Source organism: Anabrus simplex, chromosome 2, assembly GCF_040414725.1.
Source record: "Anabrus simplex isolate iqAnaSimp1 chromosome 2, ASM4041472v1, whole genome shotgun sequence".
NCBI lineage: Eukaryota > Metazoa > Arthropoda > Insecta > Orthoptera > Tettigoniidae > Anabrus > Anabrus simplex.
This window is the reverse complement of record NC_090266.1, coordinates 276,060,234-276,072,375: the sequence shown is the minus strand read 5'-3', so window position 1 is coordinate 276,072,375 and position 12,142 is coordinate 276,060,234. Positions and strand designations below refer to the sequence as shown.

General features: G+C 38.9%; 1 protein-coding gene across 1 annotated transcript in view; it reads left to right on the top strand.

Moving 5' to 3' along the window:
- LOC136863512 (cell adhesion molecule Dscam1) overlaps positions 1-12,142 on the top strand; it is a 938,330-nt gene that overhangs the window by 863,454 nt on the left and 62,734 nt on the right. The gene's annotated exons all lie outside the window — the stretch shown is intronic.

The window sequence follows — 12,142 nt, the reverse complement described above, 5'->3', positions numbered from 1 at the left end:
CACCCCTTCTCATCGGATTATCCAAAAACACAAATATACGTATTTCATTATTTTCAAAGGAGATTCCAGGTACCTATTCCCACATCTGTAACATCCTCATTTTTTGAGATATGCATAAGTATCCCCATAAAAAGAGTGCGACCCCTTGATCAGTCCTTCCCCCACCATCACCCCCATCAACGTGTATTTTCTGAAAACAAAAATGCATGTTTCTTTATTTTTAAAGGAGATTCCAAATACCAATTTTCATGTCTGTAACATCTTCAGTTTTTGAGATGTAAGTATCCTCATAACAGGTGTCCACCCAATTCTCTCCTTTTCTCATCCCCCTGAATGGGATTTTCCGAAAACAAAAAATATATGTTTCTTTATTTTTAAAGGTGATTCCAAATACCAAATTTTGAGATTTCGAGATATAGATACACTCTTTTCAAAAATTCACCCCCCTTTTCACCCCCTTAGCGATGGAACATCCAAAAATCCGCCCTTAGCGAACACCTACATTGTAATATGAATGTATACCCAAAATTTCATTCCTTTATGTCCAGTTGTTTTGCTCGGCAATGATGAATCAGTCAGTCAGGACAATTTACCTCGTATCTATATACCAGGTGGCTTACGGACGCCGTACTTTCTACTTATAAATGTCCCGCATGCATAAGTGATGTGTGGGGTGTCTACCAACTGATTTTAACAGGGGAACTACTGCCAACGGCCAGGTTACTTCAGAATATGAAGAGATAAGAAACAGAGTCACACTCGCAGCATGTTACTCAGTGCTGCCGGTCGAATTCATCCCTTGCATTCGTAAACATCGTTTTCGACCGCATAGTTCTAGGCTGGTGTATAGTACAGCCGCACTATATTTGCTGTCTACATATCGGCTATGGCTATTGTGATCAGCAGCGGTGAATACATAGACATTATTTTAAGCTGGACAACCTTGTCAGAATGCAACAGAAGCTCCAAACAGACGTACGTCTTCTACACACATATTTCGCCGAACAGTATTCGTTTTCGTTCCATGCAATCATCTCTTTTATCGAATTGAATGTCTACACGTGTCTAAATTAATAAGTTATTAGATTTCATTTACTGCATCTTTGGCGTGTCTACAAACAGTAGCGGTGGTTAGGGGGTGGGGTGAGGAGGGACAGTCGCTCCCACCCGCACTTTGTAGAGTAAAAATGACATTTATTCCATTTTAGCCAACTGGAACTAGGAATTTTTTAAAAAGCTATTTGTACAAGCCTTGTTGTCTTATATGCTAAATTTTTCCTTTATTGTACAGCGCTACGGCAAGTAGTGGAGACGTTGCATGTGCTGTGAGGAAGGGTAGTAGGGGTACAAATTTTTGCCGAGGTCGTGGCCACGGAGTTATTATTCACCCGCTTACCGCGCGCATTCGTCAGTCTGGCAGTCTCTTTATTGTCTGTTAGTTTCTTAGTGTGTATTCAAATACTAAATGATTATTAATTGCATAATCATGACGTACATCTATGTAATTGTACAGGGCGATCTGGCCGTGGGGTTACGGGCGCGCAGTTGTAAGCTTGCACTTGGGAGATAGTGGTTTCGAATCCCATCGTCGACACCACTGAAGATGGTTTTCCGTGGTATCCCATTTTCATACCAGGCAAACGCTGAGGCTGTACCTTCCTTCCTTCCCATAAGTTCTATCTATGTCGGTGCGACATAAAGTCAATTGTAAAAACAGATATATTTAATTGTAATTTCAACGCGAGAGAATACCAACTTTACATTCACCGGACTAAATTATTTCGATTGTATTATGCTTTTTATAAGTAAATGTAATTAATCAGCCCTGTGGATTAGGCCTATTCGTAATAATAGGTTTTTTGAGATTTTGATTCAATGCTGTATAATAAAATTTTCACCAGGTCTCACAAACATACTACGGGGCATTTACTTAATAAATAACATAACACAAAGAAATAACTTAGGAACATTGGTATTAGCTCTTGTTGAAATACGATTACAACTGAATATATTTTTTTTACAATTGGCTTTACGTCGCACCGACATAGATAGGATTTATGGCGACGATGAGACAGAAAAGGGCTACGCGTGGAAAGGAAGCGACCGTGCCTTAAATAAGGTACAGCCCCAGCACTTGCCTGGTGTGAAAATGGGAAACCACGGACAACCATCTTCAGGGATGCTGACAGTGGGATTCGAAACTACTATCTCCCGAGTGCAAACTCAGAGCTGCACGCCCGTAACCCCACCGCCACCTCGCCCGGTATAATTACATAGAAGTACGGCATGATTATACAATTTTAAAAAATGTAGTATTTGAATACTCACTAAGAAACTAACAGATACTAAAGAGATTGTCAGACAGATGAATGGGTGAATTATAACTCAGTGGCCACGACCTCGGCAAACAATATATACCCCTACTACCCTTCCTCACAGCACAGGCAAAGTCTCCATTACTTGCCATAGTGCTATACAAATTGGTTAGCGGCGACGAACAGCATTTTTTTCGTATTTCCGTCAATAATTATCTTAATAATTAAAGAAAATAAACGCAGGAATTAGCAGATAAGATAACAAGGTTTGTACAAACAGCTTTTTAAAATAATTCCTAGTTCCAGCTGGGTAAAGTGGAATGAAAACGTAATGTATACTCCACAAAGTGGAGGGGGGGAGCGACTGTCCCTCCTCGCCGCACCCCCTAATCGCCGCTACTGTTTGTAGACACGCCAAAGGTGTAGAAAAGGTAATCTAATAACTTGTTTATTTATACACGTGTAGACATTCCACTCGATGGAAGAGTTGCATGTATGAAACATAAACTAATACTGTTCGGTGAAGTACGTATGTAGAAGGCATACATCTGTTTGGAGCTTCTGTTGCATTCCGACCAGATTGTCCAGATTTAAGTAATGTCTGTATATTCACCGCTGCTGATCACACTAGCTACTGCCGATATGCAGACAGCAAATATAGTGCGACTGTAGCATACACCAGCCCAGAACTATGCGGTCGAAAACGATGTTTACTAATACAAGGGGTGCATTCGACCGGCAGCGCTGAGTAACATGCTGCGAGTGTGACTCTGTTTCTTATCTCTTCATATTATGATGTTACCTGCCCGCTGGCAGTAGTTCCCCTGCTAAAATCAGGTGGTAGACACCCCACACATCACTTATGCATGCGGGACATTTATAAGTAGAAAGTACGGCGTCCGTGAGCCAACTGGTATATAAAGTAACTTGTCCTGACTGAATGATTCATCATGGCCGAGCCAAAACTACTGGACATAATGAAATGAAATTTTGAGGGTACATGTATATTATAATGTAAGTGCTCGCTAAGGGAGGATTTTTGGATATTCCGTAGCTAAGAGGGTTAAAAGGGGGGGTGAATTTTTAAAATGAATGTATCTATATCTCAAAACTTTAAAAGTTTACAGATGTAAAAATTGGCATTTAGAATCTCTTATAAAAATAAGTAAACCCGTACTTTTTATTTTCGGAAAATCCCAATAGGTGAGGAGAAAAAGGGTGAAAATATGTTGAATGTCTTTAATGAGGCTACTTATATTTCAGAAACTGAAGATATTACAGACGTGAAAATTAGTATTTGGGATCTCTTTTAAAAATAAAGAAACACGTATTTTTTGTTTTTGGAAAATCAAAGTAATGGGGGGTGAAAAGGGGGGTGAATTTTTAAAAAGAGTGTTTCGATATATAAAAACTTTAAAAGTTTACAGATGTAAAAATTGGTATTTAGAATCCCCTTTAAAAATAAACAAACACGATTTTTTGTTTTTGGAACATCCCAATAGGAGGAGTGAAAAGGGGTGAAAAATGGGTTGAACGCCTTTAATGAGGATACATATATCACAGAAGCTGAAGATATTACAGACCTGAAAATTGGTATTTGGGATCTCCTTTAAAAATAAAGAAACACGTATTTTTTGTTTTTGGAAAATCTAAATAGGGGAGGGGGTAGAGGGGGGATTTTTAAAATGAGTGTATCTATATCTCAAAATTTTAAAAGTTTGCAGATGTAAAAAATGATACTTGGAATCTCCTTTAGAAAATAAGGAACACTTTTTTTGTTATCTGTAAATCCCAATAGGAGGGGTGAAACAGTGTGAATAAGGGGTTGAATGCCTTTAATTAGGATACTTATGTCTTAGAATCTGAACATAATACAGACCTGTAAACTGGTATATTGGATGTCCTTCAAAAGTAAAGAAACACTTTTCTTTTGTTTTTGGAAAATCCAATAAATGGGGGTTAAATAGGAGTGACAAATTGGGGTGAGATTTTAGAAAGATTATATCTACAGTATATCTCAAAAACGTAAAATGTTACAGACGTAAAAACTGGCATTTGGAATTTCCTGTTAAAGTAAAGAAACGTAGGTGATTTTTTTGGGGGGGGGGAAACTCCACTTAAGGGGAGCTAAAAAAGGGGGTGATATTTAAAAATGAGAATTTCTACAGTATATCTCAAAAACTTAACATGTTACAGAAGTGAAAAATGTATTTTTATCTCTATTAAAAATAAGGAAACGTGTATTTTAAGTTTTCCGTAAAACCACTTGGGTGGGGGTAAAAGTGACTGAAAATGGGGTTGAATTCTTTTAATTAGGATACTGATATCTCAAAAACTGAAGAGTTACAGAAGTGAACTTAGGTATTCGGATTTTGCTTTGAAAGTAAAGAGACATGTATTCTCGGAAAATCCAATGAAGTTGGGGGGGGGGGGACCGAGGTGAAAGAATTGAAAAATTAATTAATTGTATGAGGTTACTAACTTACATCTAATAAAAACTAAAGTTATTACAGACGTGAGAATTGTTATTTAGATTTCCTTTAAAATCAAAGAAAAACGCGCTTTGGGAGGCGGGGAATCATTTTGGGGGGCGGGGTGAAAAGATGTTGAATTCCTTTTATGAGGACACAGATCTCAAAAGGTGAAGATGTAAGAGTCGTGATAATTGTTTTTTAGAAGATCCTTTACTATAAAGAAAGAAGTGTTTTTTGCCGGAAAATTCACTTAAGGGTGGGGGGGGATCGTGATAGGAACTGAAAAAATGTGAATTATTTTTATGGGGATACTTATATCTCAAAACTGAAGGTAACAGGCGTGAACATTGGTATTTGGAATCTCCTTTAAACTTGAAGAAACACGCCTTCTTTTGGGGGGAGGGGGGAATTAACTTAACGGCGGTGGGGTAAAAGAGGAGGTGAGACCAATTGATTTTACTGTTCATAATGTACTTACAAGGAGCCTCCGTGGCTCAGGTGGCAGCGCGCCGACCTCTCACCGCTGGGTTCTGTGGTTCAAATCTCGGTCACTCCATGTGAGATTTGTGCTGGACAAAGCGGAGGCGGGAGAGGATTTTATCCGGGTAGACCGGTTTTCGCCGTCATCTTTCATTCCAGCAACACTCTCCAATATCATTTCATTTTTCATTCATCAATCATTGCCCCAGAGGAGTGCGACAGGCTTCGGCAGCCGGCATAATTCCTATCCCCGCCGCTAGATTGCGGCTTTATTCATTCCATTCCTGACCCGGTCGAATGACTGGAAACAGGGTGTGGATTTTCAATGTAGTTATTCTGATCATAAAGCGATAATTTTTAATCTTTCCTGGGTTCGTTTTCAAGAGCCATCTTTTCCTTTGGAGAATGTTCTTAGATTACAGTAGATTCTCCTGGCATATAAATAAAAATTTAAACACATTTGAAATAAACGGGAGGAATGAGATTGGCCGTGCAATTGTTCACCTCTATAATTAGGTCAATAATACACGGAAGTATATCATTCGTATCTCCAGAAATCGCGCGCAGTTGCCTACGTGCGGCTGTGGTGCTGGGCACATTGTCAGCAATGACAATGGCAGCAGATGTAATTTACCGCCAAGTAGCAGTCTTTCATCTTGCTGTGGGGTCCAGAACATCAATAATAATAATAATAATAATAATAATAATAATAATAATAATAATAATAATAATAATAATAATAATAATAATAATAATAATAGTAATAATAATTGTACCAGGCGGTACACCTCTACGCCGCACATTTAAATCTTGCGAAAATTTGAACTCCTCTACAGGAGAAACACTGAACTTGGAACTTGACCTACTTAAACTTTTCCTCAGAAGAGGTCACTGCCGTAATTTTGTGATTATGAAGTTGCCAGTACTGCGTGAATTTCAACTTGTTTTATTTTCCATTGATCAAGACGTGTGGATATTCTCTCATAGATGTCACTACAAAAACTATGATCATGCACCCTGGTGCAAAGTGAAAGAACCTTTTTTGAAGACATTTTGTATTCATAAGTTTTTTCTTTACTAAATTTTGTTCATTCATGTTTGGGTTGGCAATATTTATCTTTTCTTTCCGCCAGTTTTGAATTTAGCCAATCCCTAATTTCTGTAATTAATGTTCACCTATCACTGGTTTCTTCTCCGATTTAGTGTGTATCTTTAAGGTAACCAATAAAATTGAGAGGGGATGTGGCTTAATTATTCACGAAAAGTCTCAAACATTCCCCAAGGGTTTATAAACTGCGGACTTTCACCTCCCTTGGCCACTTGATCAACGTCTAACTGATTGTGTGTATGTGAAGCAGAAGGCGTGAGGTGCCTCTTTCATCGTTCACCAGGTCTTCAGAAAGGTAATAGCCGTTTAACATCTCTATTTCTTGCTAGTTCCGCATTTCAACCGGAGGGTAGGTCCAAAACCTTAACGATGTAACTTTCTTTTCTGTAATGTAATTTTCTGCCGGCTAATGTAAATATCTTTAACTGTAAATCGGGGATAGAGAGTGCTGTACCCTCTCGAGCTCCCCGTCACATTGGTTTGAGGTGACTACGTTTGTAACTGGTTCTTTCCTTTTTCGCAATGTCTTAAATTATTCTTATACGAGTCATCTCCATAGTTTGGGAATAGACCCTGCGTCATCGGCCTAGTGCCTTTTAGGTTTTAGAATGAGTATTTAGGAGTGCAAGTACACGCCTCCATTCATTTTGGTATTTCGGGCCATTTACTTAACCTGATCTTTTTCTGCTAAGGCCCAGTAGGTTGGGTACAAGATACCCCCGTGTAATTTTTGTAAGGTGTGCCTTGATGGCAATTAATTTTAAAGTCTGGTATTGCCTTTAAGAGGCTTGAAAAACTGAGAGCGTGTCAGCTCTTTTCAAGTGTTGTAAAGGTGCGTCTGGGAGGCTTGACATTGACATTTTGGGAGCATGTGCTCCAGGCATTAGGGGATTTCTGCCCTTTAGTAAGGTTATTCGGATGAGCGTATAGCTCAGGAAGTGTAAAGTGAGGGCTTGAAGCCCAAGTTCTGTTTATACCACCAATCTTGTCTTTCCTAGACTTATTTTTTTACCTTGTTACTTGTTTTTTTTAAAGAGAGAAAAATATAACCTTGTTACAATTTTAAATTAACTTTGATTTGGTAGTTAGACCCATTCACCCCGGCACCTTCTTTCACCTCTGCTGATTTACCAAACCCGGAACAAGTGGTAGCAGAGCGGGGTTGAATGGGTCTCAATTAAGCCACTTTTGACGGCTAAATATTCGATTTGATTTGTACTCTAACAATTTTCTCAGTCGCTGGAATTTTCTTTTCCTATTTTCTAAATTTGTAAAGTTTCTGTCATCATTTCCGGCCCTCGCGAAGTTCTCCATCCCGTCTACTTGCGCAAGGAGGAACTGATTTATGAATTAGCTATTAGAAATATTCAATCTGGAGTCACGGTTGCGGCCGACACCACTAAGCTTAAGGAATCCCTTGAATTGCCAATTAGTATCCCAACTTTGGGAGAGAAAGATATTGATGAGGCTCTCTCCACGATCACGGACAACACTACTGATCCATCTCCAAATCAACTAAAAAGAGTACATGCTAGACTGTTTCACTTTTACAATAGAGTTAGCGATCTATTGTCTCTCAAATTAAACGAAGTTCAAGGGAAGAAGGCTAGTGCTCTTGTTGAACACATTTCTAAAATGTCCAGTAAGGTTAGTCAATTGTTAACTGGGGCAGCGGCTCCCAAAACCGACCAGCCCCCTGTGGTAAACATAGCTAATGAGGAGGATTCTTCCAAGGGTGAAGAAAGTAGAAAATCTGTTACAATCTTAAATTAACTTTGATTTGGTAGTTAGACCCATTCACCCCGGCACCTTCTTTCACCTCTGCTGATCCACCAACTACGGTAATAATAATAATAATAATAATAATAATAATAATAATAATAATAATAATAATAATGTTAATGTTTTGGACCGTCGTCAAACTGTGCGGACCGCGCTGGAAACGCGTCCTGGGCGGGTAATGACTACAAATGCAGGCCGGCCGCGGGTTCAGTACCACCAAGGCACCCAAGACGACACCACGCTGGATCTCCTCAAGGTTTTTATCGATATTAGAAATGCTTATAGGAAAAGATGGCAAAGATTTAGGGATCCAACTGACCAGGTGGATTACCTAAACCTAGCCCGGGAAGTACGAAATCGATTGCTGGAAAGAAATATAAAAAACGGGAGAAACATTGCCGTAATCTATCAGAAAACCAGTCAGATCGCGAATTTTGGCGGATTCTCTCAGAAAACCAGTCAGAATGTGAATTTCAGCGGATTATATATAAAACGTTAAGCATTCAATAATAAATTTCAGTATAATACCGTAGCGAAGCACGGGTATCTTGCTAGTTTTATATATATATATATATATATATAGATAAGCAACATACAATACTCAGAATATGGTGCTTGGCCTTATAACTTTGAGGAAGAAAGGACATCATTAAAACATGTTCTAAAAAACGTTTTTTGATTACTGTACCACCTTAAATGTCATTCTCAGGACAATTCATTTCTGTTTAATATTTCTTGGTTTGTTTCTTTATGTCGCCCCAACACAGATAGGTCTTATGGCGATGATGGAATAGCAAAGGGCAACGAGTGGGAAGGAAGTGATGGTGGCCTGGTCTAAAAATGGGAAACAACAGAAAACCATCTTCAGGGCTCCCGACAGTGGGGTTCGAACCCACTATCTCCCTAATATAAGCTGATAACTACATGCCCTAAACTGTGCAGCCACTTTCTTGGTTTTATATTTCAATAGCTGATTTCAGGTCTCTATGGTGGGTGTATCAACATTCAGAATAATGAAGTTCATGAGTTTTATGATGTATGTTTGACAATTAAACAGGCCTGTGATGGGGTAACATAAGAAAATGAATCAAGCTGATTTATAATCCTGTCAACCATCTCTTGAACTGTGGTCATAGTTCATAGAATCTCATTCTATACTTTATATACATGGTGTCCGGGAAATGGCAGAGCAAGCCAAAGAGGTATGAAAGTTCTCTGAAAAGGAGACATTTTGTTTCAGAATGCTATGACGTAGAGTTGTGAATATATAGCCTTCTGAAATTGTAGTGAAAGTGAGGAGTTGGCAAAAATTGTTGACACTGCATGGCATAGATTTAGTTTGGAATGTGCTCGGTCAAATAGTGGCTCTGCTTGCGTCACACATCCATTGTGTACCAGTTAACAGGGAGCACAGAGTAAGCTCCACAAACACCAGACATAGCTCTGACCCATATGAAGGGAGACAAAAGCTAATTTATTCACATTTTATATTTTTCTAGGAAAGAACACAGCACAATGATGACACATAACTGAGTGACGACATATTCATCTTTCGAATAATCATGTCAGTGTCTCATTCGAACATAGGCCAACACGACCACTGTGAGTGGGAAGTGCAAAGGAATAGTTGATCTTGAACTGTAATGCTCAGGAATGTCTGTATGCTACTTGTACTGAGGGCATGATAGGGCAATATTCAAGATGCAGAGCAACACTATGGGGAAAGATTTCTACAGGGCGATTACAGGAATAAATAAAGTGTGATGAAATGCATGCGGTCATCTTGACTGATTTTATGTATGATTGGTATTGAGAGGAAGGTTCAATCAATCAATCAATCAATCAATCAATCAATCAATCAATCAATCAATCAATCAATCAATCAATCAATCCCCTCTGATCTGCATTTAGGGCTGTCACCGAAGTGATAGATTTCCTATCAGTTGATTACCTAGTATTTTCTTAAATGATTTCAAAGATGTTGAAAAATTATTGAATATCTCCCTTGGTAAATTTTTCCAATTCCTAATTCCCCTTCCGATAAATTAACATTTCCCCCAATCTGTCCTCTTAAATTTCAACTTTGTCTTCATATTATTATTTATTCTGCTTTTAAAATCTCTACTCAGGCTTATTTGACCATTAATATCATTCCACGTCATCTCTCCACTGACAACCTGGAACATATCACATATTGAGAATATGTAGAGATTTGAGGATTACCACCCAATCAATACTATTTTTAATCACTGTTAGCGATTATATTTTAAAACGTATGCAGCACATATTTCATCTCCTAGGAGACATCTTCATTTGCTTCATACAGTTTAAATTAAAATAACATAACAGACATGGACAACAATCTAGCATATTTACAACTTTTAAAGTCCTAGAATCAAACTAATAAGTATGCATTGTGTACATTTGAGTACAACACTGTCTTCCTTGCTGGACAACCAATGATGATGACCGACAAGTTCAAATATCTTGGATCAGTCACCGCAACTGATGGTAATATCGACGTAGATGTTAAGCACCGCATCAGTGTTGGTTGGATGAAATGGCGGTCTCTTACTGGTATTCTGTGTGATAAGTAGATGACAGTCAAATTAAAGGGCAAAGTGTAAAAAACCACTGTCCAGCTTTCCTTCGTGTATGGCTCCGAATGTTGAGCAAGGCAGAAAGAGCATGATCAGCTAATGCATGTCACAGAGATGCGGATGTTGCGATGGTCGGCGGGAGTCGCTCTGCATGACAAAGTGCACATTGAACATGTGTGAGGATCCTTCAAAGTTGTGCCCATCAGCGACAAGGTGGAGGAAATACAGCTCCGCTGGTGTGGTCACATCACAAGAAGAAATGAACATCATTTATTACAGAAAGCTCTTGCCAATAAAGAGCCGAAGAGAGGAAAAGGGCGTCCTAAAACAACATGGAAACAAACTGCTAAGGCTGCTTTAAGGAAAAGTGAAGTGCCATTAGATCTGATTCAAGAATTTCAGACGTCGAGAGTGCCCGTCTTATGGATACATATACAGCCAGGGAAAAAGAACATTCCGATGCCAGAACAGTTCAGTCAAAGCTTCCTTGTGCCCCTTATACAAGCAAAAGGGTGATGTCCGAGAATGAGAAAATTACCGAGGCATCAAACTCACTTCACACACACTCAAAATCTGGGAGCGCGTCATAGGAGACTGCATCAAGGGTTTGATTAACATCGACCAGAACCATTTTTTTCATTTGTTTCTCTGTCAGTACAACAGTAGTTACAGGATTGCAATTTATGATTTAATGTTTTAATTACTGAACAAATGACATTCTTTTAAGCAGCATCGGAAGCTGTCCATTATACGTTGTAAAATTTCACCAGGGATATTGGCCACAGCAGCTCCGATGTGGTCCTTTAACTCCATTAACGTGCAGTAGGACATGTCTGGAAAACGTCTTGGTATTGATACTAATAAATCCACAATTAATCCTGTTTGAAGCGGGGAGAATTCCTCAAGGTTGAAAAGAACGATGTATTGAACTCAGGTGATGTGGCCAGGCTTGGCAGCCGATGTAGCCTGTCTGGTATTGTATCTATGTGTTACACTTTGTGCGGGGGCTTGGTCAGGTGCGGATGCGAGGGGAGGAGGAGGGGAAGTGGGAGAGGAAGCGGTACCCTTAAGAGAAATGTACGGAATGGATTTCTTAATTGTTAGCGATCAGACATTCTTAATACCTAATATTTCTAGAAAAGAAGGCATTGGAACAAATAATGGATTTCTATTTTCAAGGACATCATTCAAATTAAAGTTAATATTGTAAAATTGATCCAAAAATGTACAAATTTCCCATGATGTTCGTAAGATTACTTTTATTGACCCTCCGTGAGATTGTCGTATCTGGTTAATTGAAACGAAAGAATGATCAGTTTCACTCATATGACTGCTCATTGAAGAAAATTTTCAGTGCTTTTTTGCATTAACATGCTCTAGGTA